We start from the raw sequence: 12084 nt of genomic DNA on the forward strand, positions 1-12084 counted from the left end.
ACTTGAGAACTTGCTGGACTGGTAAGTTCAAATTTCCCAAGTAACTCAGGACCTCTCTACACTTCTGATTTGGCAGTCTGATTTTATTTTGGTCCAAATATAGGCTGGACTCACACAGCATCCTAAAACAAACAAACCACATTATGGCTTAGTTCATATGAAGCCAGCTATTAAATAGATGTCTCCTTAGCTGGTGGGAACCCGTTATACTGTTTCCTGCACTTCTATTCATGGTTATCTTTCAGTAAATGATGCACAGGCTGTATTCTGACACTTTTCCAGTGCCTAACTTAACCACAATTAACTCAGTCCAAGCTTCTGGGTACACACGCTATTCTGAGCCCATACATTAAGCATTATGCTGTATTTCTATAACCATCTAGGCTAAAAGTTGGTTAGCTAATCTATGGCACAGAAGGTGGTGTTCACACAACTTACAAAAGACAGACCAGGTTTTTAAAAACACAACTGAAATGTTCATATAACAAGCCAGGTTTCAGAAAATAACCCATATTATGACTTCATGTGACAGCCTGAGTTCCCAGAATCCTTCAAGCCAAGCTCCCAGGGGGGCCCCCAAGGAGGAGTGACAAAAGTTAAGATAGCAGCCGCATCCATGAAATCAAAGGCCCAACATTTTTCTACATGCGTCACACCCACTAAAAAGGGTGGAGCTTTGATCATATGATTGTGGTGCCATTTTGACTTTTTTGACCCATCCTGTGGACACCCTTGTCAGCTCAACCCCTGGTGATTTCATGGACACGTCTATGTAGTTTTCTTGCTAACAGTAAAGAAGTGTAGTCTGGTGGACAGCCTCAAGATTTCTTAGTGGTCTCCCATCCATTGACTACCCAGGTCCAATCCTACTTAGCTTCCCAGCTAGACCAGCTGAGAGACTTTCTTCAGAAAATAACAACCTGCCTTGAAACTCATTTAACCCAGTGGATCTTCTTTTCCCCTTTGTATATTTGCTTATCTCAAGTGTTCTTCAACCTTGGCAGCTTTAAGAGGGGTGGACTTCAACTCCCAGAATTCCCCAGCCAGCAAGCTCCTCTTAAAGCTGCCAAGATTGAAGAACACTGACCTATCTTCTCCTCCTCCCCCCTTCACCCCCAGACTAGAGTTCCCGGCTTTCCTTAAATAACTCCAACCAGGAGCTAAGCTTTAAAACAAACATAAAATCACGCCCTGCGGGAGAAAGAAACATATGACTCTTGCAGCTGCCGGGGAATGGAGGTGGGGGGGGGGTGAGGATGAACTGGAAGACCCCGTGGCCGGGACAAAACCTTTCCCTCCAGTCAGACGCGGTCTATTAATAAAGCCCTGCCTGCCTTCGACCGCCCCAGAGAGGCAGAAAAGGGGGCGGGTTCCCGTTCCCACGACACACAGAGGTAACCCCGGTTTAGTCCGTCGTGCGCACCCAACCCATAGGATTTGCAGCGAGCCCCGGGCTCCCCATCGTCCAGAAAACTGGAACGGACCGGGGCTTAGTTGTTAACTCTGGCCCACGCACCTTAACAACGCCATCCAGGGATTCTCCTCTCCCAAACCCATTAAAGGAAAACAAACACAGAGCTAGCAAACCTTCACTTCCATTTCCCCGGAGTTTCCTTCAAAACCGTAAATGAAATACCAGCGCCTTTCCCGGCCTTTGAGGGGAGGAAGGGAAGATGCTGCGCCTTTCTGGTTGCAAGTTCCTTTCAGCAGCAATTCTATACCGATTTACTGGGAATCAGCCCCACTGGAGGGATTAATTCTGAGTAGACGTCTGTACAACATCAGTTGGTCCGTTCGTTTAGTTCTAGAGGCGGTTGCGTGAATGGGCAGCTTTCTGACCTGTATCTTTACACAGGAGTAACCCACATTGAAGCCAGTAAGATTTCCTTACACAGAAAATATCCCTGTGAAGTGCTCCGCCACATTTCCTTCCCTGCTTTTAAGGTATGAGGCGGGATCCGTGAGTTGTTTAGCAAAACCTCCTTTTGGCCCGAAGAGAAATCAAAGCCGCTTCCAAACTCTTAACTCTGCCTGGATGAGGACTCAGGATGGGGAAGACTTCTTCCGCTCAGTGGGATTTACTCTCGGTAAAATGGTGCTTCAGGATTGCAGCCTACCAACCTCCATCGCAGAGGGGAAAACGCGGATTCACAGACTCTCCCCCTTCGCAGAAGCGAAACGGTTTGCTCCTGATTGCGCTCCCTCGCCCGGATTTATTTCGGAGTAACAGCGCGCAAGAACTGCAGCCGTTCGAGCCGGGCAAGACGCCCAAACATTTTCAGAAAAGAAAGCGGGGCTTGTTAGGAATAGCAGATCCGGGCTACAAAACCCGGGATAACCACCAGATTCCAGCAAAGAGCTATTTTTCTGCATGACTTTGCTAGCCTCTAGTGGTCGTCCGGATTTTTCTTTTGGAGAGACGCGTATTCCTTCAGAAGATGGTCTATCCCACTGTCACTTTATCAAGAAGACAACGGTGGATTCTCCTAGAGTTTTGCAACTGTTCTCCCCCCCCCCCGCCTCCCTTTCCCTTTCTCTCTCCGTTTCTGTTTCCCCTCTCCATTTCATAACCTCCCAGCAGGAATCCGTGGACCAGAAGGGTTGGGAACAGCCACGCGTTTACAGCAACGGCTTTCTCTCCTGTGATATAATCCAACCTTCCCCCGACCAAATTTCTCTTGTGCTGGGAACTTGGCTCGAAGAAGAGTGTAATCTTAAACATCCCTTAAAGACTCCTTGGAGTCCTGGTAGCTTCGTGAACGCATCCCTGCCCTGGCCGTCTTCTACCGAGAAGTAAATCTTACTCCCACATGTAGAGGACGGTCAGTGCAAATTTCTCACTCCAGGCTAAACTGGGGTTATTTTAGCCTCTTTATTCCAATGCCAACTTCTAGGCCCCCCCTCTATTATTGGATGGAAACTCTCACCATCCCTTTTATCAGGAGTGGGCTGGGTGATAGGCTTTGTAATCCAGCAGTATCTGGTGACAATCCCCCCCCCCCCCAGTCTGCAGTGGGTGACTGTTCTGGAGCTGCAATGCCTGATATGGCTTTGAGCTGAACAAGCCCCACCTGTTGTTGCTGTTAGGAATTCATTGGCGGCCCAACTGCAGAGGATTCCTAAGCGAAACCGCTGCGCGAAAAAGAAACCAGTGCGCGAAAAAGCGACGCATCCAGGAGTTTCTTTGTAAAAGTCAGTGCGCTGATACACGAGAACAACAAAACAACAGAGCGCTTGCCGAGCGTGGCTCCGACGCAGCCCCCTTGCAAGAGAAACTCCGCTCCGCCCCCATTCCACTTACCCACCCACTTACTCATCGGTTATTATTAGCTGAGTGTTCTGGCTTGTCCCCAGCGCTGAGTTTCCAGGAGGCGTATTTCGGCGGCGGCGGCGGCCGAAAAGCGCTCAGCGCTAGATTCGTCGGTCCTCTCGGAGATCCCTCGGCCTCTTAGGAAAGGCTCGGGCTCTCCCTGCCCCCCTCTCGTCTGCTTTCCCACATTGGCGGCGTGCGAAAGAGGGTCTCTCCCCGTCCTCAGCCGACCCTGCAGGGGAGAACATCCTTCTCCACGCTGAGTTTGTTAGAAATCAGTGTGGGGAGCCCTTGGAGTTCTCTTTCCTTCTCCCTTTCTCATTTCCTTGAGAAACCAGATTTTGGGGGGGGGGGGCGAGGGATGAAAGGAGGAAAAAAAAGGGGGGGAGGGTAACAAAGTGAAGAAAGAAAGAAAAACACTTCCCCAACACAGCGATTTCCAAATATCTTGGAATATAGCATTTACCAGGCTCTGGGAATGATGGGACTGGTAATTTGATGCATCTGGAGGACAACTGAACTGAGAGTGGTCCCAAGTCAAGTGGGATTCCTTCCTTCCTTGGAAGACCCTGTCCGCCCTCCCCCCCCCTCCCCCCGCTTTTTCTCTCCACCTTCCCGCCTCGGTAGATGCCAATGTAAAGGTCCGCTTCTTCCAGCGGATCCAGAGAGACACGAAGAAGAGCGGAAAGTTCCTGAAGACGCCGCGCGGCTCCCATCTTCCTTCTGGACGGAGCTGCCGCCCAACTATCAGAATGGGGGCATTTGGGTCTATATTCGAGGTGCGGCTACCTGTCTGTCCGCATCTATAGATTTCAGAGGCACGCCCACACGCGGATATTAGATAGGTGTTTCTCTCATCGAGCAAACACACACACACTGGTTGGAATGACTGTCCTCTCCTTCTCAGATCCAGCACGGGACCCGGTCCTTGCGCTGGAGAGGAGGAAAGACCGTTGCTGTACAATCCGCAGCCTTTCCCGGAACGCGGCGGGGCTGACTCCCGAGTAAATCCGCATGGACTGGCTGGCCCTTCTTAAGGGTTCCACCTGCAGAGCCTTCCAGGGGAGCGTTAGGTTTGGCACCCTCATTCTCACTGCCCTCCGCCTCCTTGTTTTTTTAAGGAGATCCTAACGCAGGAAAAACCTGGGGCTCCTGAGAAGTCCCGCCGGCCGGCTCCCTCCGCAACCGCCCTTCTCCCCCGTCCTTTTGGCGGGCGGCCGTCTAGTTAACGCAGCGACTTCCCGGGGGTTTCATTGGACTCCCTGATTCTTCTTTTTCAACCCCCCAGCCCACCCGCCTCTAATTAATTCCCGGCCCCTCCAACTTCTTGCTCCTCTCGGTGTTTTACATACTGGTGCAGGAAAAACCGAACAGATGGTGATTGATACAAACTCCATTTCGGCTGCTCAGCCCTCCTGCCCCCCCCCCCCCGGGCAAATTTTGCCGGCTGAATGCCAAAGCGTGCGTGTTGGCTGGTGGCAGCTGATTAAGGGCAATGATTTACGGCTAAGTTTCTTCTCCCTCCTCCTCTCCCTGCCATCAAAGAAGAGGAAGGGATGATACTGTTAAAGGCAGCAATTTTGGGGAGACAGATAAGACAGCACACCCTGGAGGCTTTCTGTGAAACCAGCCAACAAATTTAAACCTACATTCCAAATACCTGGAACAGGGCAGCAATCAATTGGTCACAGATTAAATACAGTCTCTATTATGACTTTGCCTGGTAATCTGTTACTTCTGACAATAGCAGCCTCTAGATTTATGTAACTGCCCCTCACCTGTCCACATGGCTAAGAGGCCGTATATTTCACAGCGGAGCACAAGAGAAGATTGGCTGAAGGGCTGCGGTTCCAGCCTCTCCTGCTCCAAGCCACTGAAATGAGCTGGAGGGTGCAATTTGGGGAGGTTGCTACAGCAAAGCAATTTTCAGTGATTTCCCAGAGATTTACCCAAGGAGGAAGTGGACGGACACAGCTGGCTGGGAGGGACAGAAATGCAGTCTTGGACCAGAGGAGTGAGCCACGGATGAGCCAAAACATAAACATGTGGAGCCCCAGACATGGAAGACGTTGCACAGGTCAACTGCCAACGGTGTGCCCCAGCAAGGGCTCAGTATTGACAGACATCACTTGACAGAACCACACTTTGGGATGGCTATAAAAGACTGTCTTATTTCCTTCAGGGCACAAACTCACATGTAGTCAACAGAACTGCCAGGTTTATAGTCAGGGCTGTTCAGCTGAGGACACGTTTTACAGAACACATCGGGGTAGCCTGTAGAGGCAGTGCTTTCATCTAAATACACACTGTTTGGATTTTAGCACTCATTTTATGCTTTTGTATTCTGTTTTTTCCTGCACTGTTTTTATCTCTATTTTATCTTACACTATTTTATCTTACCTTATTCTATTTTATCTTGCCTTACTTTTCTTTACCTTAACTTATTCTGTCCTCCTTGATTGCGGTTGATGCCCATTGATCCTTGATATGGCCAATTGACTAATCAACCAAGGTATGATAAATGATATATGACTTATCAAACTTATCCCCGCCCATCTCCCCCCAATGGGGGACTCTGGGGGGCTTACAACAGATTAAAACAATAAATAAATATATAGTTAACATTGATAAGAAAACACATTTACACAGAATAAAAGGAAGAGGAAAAATCCGGGAGAATATATATCACATATCATATGATATATGATGATATATGATATATGATACAACATGACACTACACTGTTTCATTACAGGGGTTTCATTAGCTGGGTAAGAAACATCATATGAGAAGATTCTATATTGCAAAGCACATATTTTGGTGGAGTTCTGATGAGAGACATAAAATACCCTCCCTCAATGTTCTTCAAATACCCTTTTGATTGATTATCTGCCATCAACTCCTAGCGACCACATAGATAGATTTTCTCCATGATTAAATATCCTACTTCGGGGCCATTTAATACAGGACAATATGGATCAACCTTACACAATCCCAGTTCCACCTGGGTGTCATCACTGCAGAACAAGCATAGGAATGCAAGACAGAAAGGGCTGAACTCACTTTTGGGGTATCCAGCCTTCTGCCTCCCCGGGGTTGTCCACAGACTATAGTAAAAACAACAACAAAACATAACAAGATGGTGGCTACAACAGAGTGATTGAAACTCGCTGTTTTTAATGTATGGCATAAAAACGGGTGGAGTGTCAATCACACCATAGTGTGGAAGATAATGTCCATTGGGGGGAAACTAGAGGTCAGAACTGACAACCTTTATCTTGCAGAAAGTTCCACATTCAATTTGTGACCAATGCTCCCCGCAAAAAAAAAAAAAAAAAAAAAAAGGAAGAAGAAGCAGAAGAAGCAGAAGAAGAAGCAGAAGATAACAACAGTTTATGGGCAACTGTACTGAAGAACTGTAACAGTCTTGTAGTTACATACTGGATGGGCAAATAGACACCTACTCATTTCCTTTCCTTCCTTTCCCCTGATCAGGCACTTCTGATCATCATAGGATGTCATTACCCTGGAGACCTCTTTCTCCTTTCCCTGGTGAGACTCATTCACACACACACACACACACACACACACACCCTCCTAACCTTCCTTTTAAAAACCCTTCTTCACAAAGAAAGGTTTTGCTTGGGAATCAAGTCAAAGTCTCTAGTCCTCAGATCATCATCTTCAGCAGGGTTGGGGGGGAGTGGAGACTCTTTCTAGACAAAATCTGCCGCAAAGACCACGTGAAATCATTGTTCGTGCCAAGCTACACTTGGGTTCCGAAAGGCCTGATTTATTAGCTTGTCAAGGGAAGCATTGTTGAGGAAGGCAATCAGAAAACACTTACCTAGCGAAACTAAAATGACTGCCTTTTCATGGGCTAATTTGTATAACTCCCATGGAGGAACTTGGGAAGTGTTTGATGAGGCATAAAATGATGATTAATGTATTTATTGGCCCATTGCTCATCAAACAGGGGCAGTATATCTTTTCTGTATTGGGTGTCGGCTTCAGGAGCCATGTAGCTCCTCGAGAACCAGCCAAGACAAATCTCCTTTTTCTTGGGGTCTCCACCACTGTAACCTGCCTGACCTGAAGAACACCTTACCTGAAACAAGACAACATCAAGGGAAGGCGAGAGACAAAAGAACCACTTGACTGGCTGGTAATTGAGAAATGAGAAGGAAAAAAATGGCTGCAAGGAAGGGTTGTCCAATTCAGTTTTCAATTACTTTGACAGAAACCAGGTAAGGTATGAGAAGTGGGGGTGAAGGTGGAAGAGAGAGCAGGGAGAAAAACGACAAATCAATTTTAACTTTCAGAAAACAGGTGGTCAAACTGCCTTATTGTTGCATGGATGAAAGAAAAAAATAATCAGTAGAGCGCATTGGCAAAACCTCATTTTTTCTCACAAAGTCTCCTTAGATGTCACAAGATCTGGTACACCTCTGACCCAAATATGGGGATCAGGAAGATCAGACTGTAGACAAAGAGGCACCATTGGATGGGTCCCAGGTGGTGTGGCTTTTCCATTTGGGGGGCGGGGGTTCTTCCCCAGAAAGGATCACTGCTTCTGACCTCCTTCCTTCTGTTCATATGAAGCAGCCACTGAAGGCATGTAAAAAATATAGTTGGATAATAAACAGCCTTCTTAAATTCTCCAACAAACTGGTGGACAGAGAAATTGGTGGACTTTCCCCCCCCCCCCCCCCCAGGGGAAGATAAAATTCTCCAGCAGTTTCTAAAGAGCAGGACAGTGTCTGCTGGAGCTCCAGCAGAAACGTTCAGTCTTGATGTCTTTTCTTCAGATTTCACAGAACTGCAGGAAACTGAGTCCTGTTAGAGAAAAATGGGGCATTCACATACATTCCTTTGCCTCCTCAAGTGCAGGAACACCTCTTTCCATCTCTAAACATTTCTCTGAAATTCTCACTTTTGAGATATTAGAAAAGCAAACCCTTATTCATCCAATTGTATGAGAACTGGTAGAGGGAAAGTCCAGATCAAATGTTTAGCACAGTATTAGTTAAAAAAAAAATCAACAAAGGTAAGTTGTTTGGTATCTTCTCCAACATTGTCCTATTATTTCAAAATGTGAGGACTTGGAGGGCCACAAAAATGGAGAACACACGTGGCCTTGATGTCAGGAAATGTCCACCTCTGTTGTGGAGCAAAACATCCTTGTTACTCAACTGTTACATCTGAGAGAGAATCTAAAGGCAACAACAATTGACTAAAGTAGTCTATGTGTCAAGATGTCACATAATCATCAATTGCCCAAAAGGAATACATTCAACACCCACAATTATAATACATGTTTAGTCCAAGCAATGCTATAATCAAAAGCATAGTTGTAGTTGAAAGACAAGGAATGTCTTAAAATTCACTCAGGGAAATGGAACAATTAAGACTTCAGGGCTGTCCTAAAAGCTTTTTTGTGGAATGTCCTTTTCTGTATCTTCTAAAAATAATTGCTACATTAAAATGTAGTTGTCGAGAGTGCCCTTTTATAGTTGAACACCCAGCTGCACAAGTCACTTAATGCTGAAGAGCAGGGGGTGGGGGTGATGGCTTGAATCCTATAATCTGAACCCCAACATCTTAAAGTTACTGTGATCTACCTGAGAAAGATTCTGTCTCCTGAAGAACAATGGAAAGACTCCCATCTTAATTATCACCTGTGCTCTGGAAAGGAAATTTTAGCTTTTGTGGTAAGTAGTTTGCTACCAGTACTGAACATGATGAAACTGTGGTTAAGAAAAGAGGTATGGGGTGGGGGGGGAGGAAGGAGCGGGGAGATCTTCTATCCCAGTCCTGCAGGAAATACCTTCTATTGTTTCCAAGGCCATATTTGCAAGAATAAACAACAAAAATGTATTTTTATTGAATAAACCAAGTTCCTATAACTGGATCTCTAACACCTCAGCTGAAAATTTTAGAGTGAGGGGACGATACTATAAATCACTAGTGAGGAATGGTCTCAGTATCTCACATTGGTTAATAGGAAGGGAAGCTAAGAAATGGTATATTAGACCAGATGACAACCCCACTAGGTAGAGCAAACCAAGAAGACTCAAACTCTCTTTATTGAGATTGGCTATAATAACAGAATCTCCCTAATGAATTAGGGAGGCACCCTTCTGAACGTTACCTTGTTTCCCAGGACTTAAAAGAAGTTGCATCTCCTTTTGCTTACATAGTGGTTGCATATTTCCACCAAGGTCCTCTTCCTTACTCCCTACACCAGGTCAGGCTATTTCATATCTTGCTTGGCGTGGTCACTTCCAACTTGACAGAACTCTCCAGGGTTGATCAGTTATTGGTCCTTTTAGAGAAAATGCCAAGCGCTGAGCCAACTATGCATTCAAAACATGCATGCTTTCACTGAACTGGATCACTCCCATCCAATATGAAACATGTAGCTCTTCTTTTCCCAGTTATAGGAGAGAGAAGCTTAACAATAGAAAAGAATCTCTGTAGCTCAGGGTTGATCTGTGGCGTCCTTGGTGCTCTCCGAGCTTGGTTCTTTGCTTGCAAATGTTTCATTACCCGACTAGGGAACCTCATCGGTGCTACTGAGTGTGGGGTTTGCTCCCTGTTTATATACAGTAGCTTGCCCTGCCAGTGTTGGTGGGGTGTGGTTTTCTCCTTGGTAGTTCCTTGATTAGGGTACAATAAACAGGGAGCAAACCCCACACTCACTAGCACTGATGAGGTTCCCTAGTTGGGTAGTGAAATGTCTGCAAGCAAAGAACCAAGCTCAGAGAGCACCAAGGACTCCAGAGAAGTGTAATTCCAATCTGGAGATTTTCCTTCAGTCCCACCATTGTGAATGGGTATTGTGGTATATCCGCTCTAAATCTGCTGCTAAGGGATGATCAGAGAAGAATTAATTGATACTTTGCACATATACCTGTGAATTTTAATGTTTGAGCATGCACGTCTGAAAAATTACTGCTGATTGAGAAACTGAAGAATGAAGGGAACACAAATGAAATAAGAGAATTAGCACTTTTACAATCTGCAAAGAGAATTCCTGGTTATAACCTGTTCTGAATATGGTGGGACTGGTAACCTTCTTTGAATATCTGATGGGAGGAAGAAAGATTTATTCCAATGTATGTATTTATGTGCCTGACTGCTCTGTTCTCCCTTCCCTCCTGGGATCACACCCTTAATATTCTTCCTTTTTGCGGAAAAGAGGCCCCTATCTTATTTTCATAATTCCAGCAATATTTTAAGCCCTTATGATTTTATATGCAGTTATAAAGATGTATGCAAGAGAATGGTTCATGCAGCCTTAGACAATGACAGTTTTGGGGTATAATTGCTTTAATGTGGGCAATTAAGACTAAGTGCATGTAGTTTTAGTGACTGTCTTACATTCCTCTGAAACATTACAATGATCAATACGCATGATTTGTAAGTTGCTTCTTATTGATCGAATGGTAAAATCTTTGACCTTCTTTTGAGGAAATAATTTGCTAAATTATGACACCATGTTAAGTCTTTCTCAGTTCAGAGGTGAGGAGTAATGGCATATCAGACTGGTATTGTGGGAGTGGGGGAGGTTGTAGCTAGTGAGAATTTTTTAATTTAATTAATTTAATTAAGGTGAGAAATGTTTGTACTTTGCCTGAAAAGTAGAGGTATGCTCTATTCACAGACCTTTCACACATGGACAGGACCATCTAAGCCCATTGGAGTTGGGTGGCTAATGAATTCAATCAGTCAATAAAATAAAAATAAATCTACTTTGACTTGAAAATGAATTCCAGCACCTTTTTGACGGTTGCCTCAATTTTGTTTCATACTTTTAATTAAAAAAAGAAAAGAATTGCTACTCACTTATGATTTGTACTTTGATGCATAAATAAGAAGAAGCTGGGTCATACATAGAACACCTAATAATGCTGTCAAGTTCCAACAGATGCCTATGTATCTTAACCTACATCATGATAACATCAACTCTTTCAGTTACGTTCCTAACTGGGTTAGAAAACCAAACGATTCCCTCATCTCAACCTTGGAAAGCAGCTTAGTTTCTTCTGAGAAAAATTGGAAGCGAAGGTTACCTGTTAGAGCTCTTGATGATCTCCCAGGAAAGATGGAGAAGCTGAGTGTAACAGGCAGGGGTGTCTGCAGGAGATGGTCCAAAAAGTCAAGAAGACAGTCATAATGGTGTGATCAAAGCTTTTCACAGGTGACACAGATTAAAAAAAAAAGTCAGAACTTTGTACCATTGTGGTTGCCATCTTGACTCTTGATCATACCCTGTGGACATTCCTGGCAGAAGGAAAGGGCATCAAGGTGTGGAGCGGAGGGAAAGGGGAAGTATGACCTATTCTTTAGCAAGGCCCAACATTACAATGTTTTAAAAAGTGTCCATATATGTTTGCTTTTATTTGGGACAAGCACTGCAAATTGCCAAAGAGGGTGGACCAGGGGTACTGAAAGTGAATGTTGGCATCATCATCATCAGTTTTTTATGTTACATGTGTTTATTTAATAAAATGATACTATTTCCCCTATTTCCTAACAGTTCTCACAATTAAACTGTTCAAAATAGTAAGAGAAAGAGAGAGAGAAAATGTTAACTTTGTGAAAATTAAAAAAAAAAAAAAATACTGTACGTTTTCTGCATCGGGTTTATAGAATTCAGAACACCTAATTCACACATTTCTTCTCCACTAATTGCTTTGTCGTTTTCAAGCTTATTAACTGTGTCACTCTGATGGCTTTTCCCCTCTTTCAGTTTCTTGCTATAATATTTA

The 12084-nt window shown here is 44.8% G+C and overlaps 1 protein-coding gene across 4 annotated transcripts in view; it reads left to right on the plus strand.

Moving 5' to 3' along the window:
* The window catches only part of IRX5 (iroquois homeobox 5), a 66882-nt gene that overhangs the window by 17576 nt on the left and 37222 nt on the right, over positions 1–12084 (plus strand). The gene's annotated exons all lie outside the window — the stretch shown is intronic.

The sequence above is a fragment of the Python bivittatus genome, unplaced genomic scaffold (genome assembly GCF_059951505.1).
Source record: "Python bivittatus isolate LINGU-HERP-01145 unplaced genomic scaffold, Pbiv_v1 ctg000190_np1212, whole genome shotgun sequence".
Lineage (NCBI taxonomy): Eukaryota > Metazoa > Chordata > Lepidosauria > Squamata > Pythonidae > Python > Python bivittatus.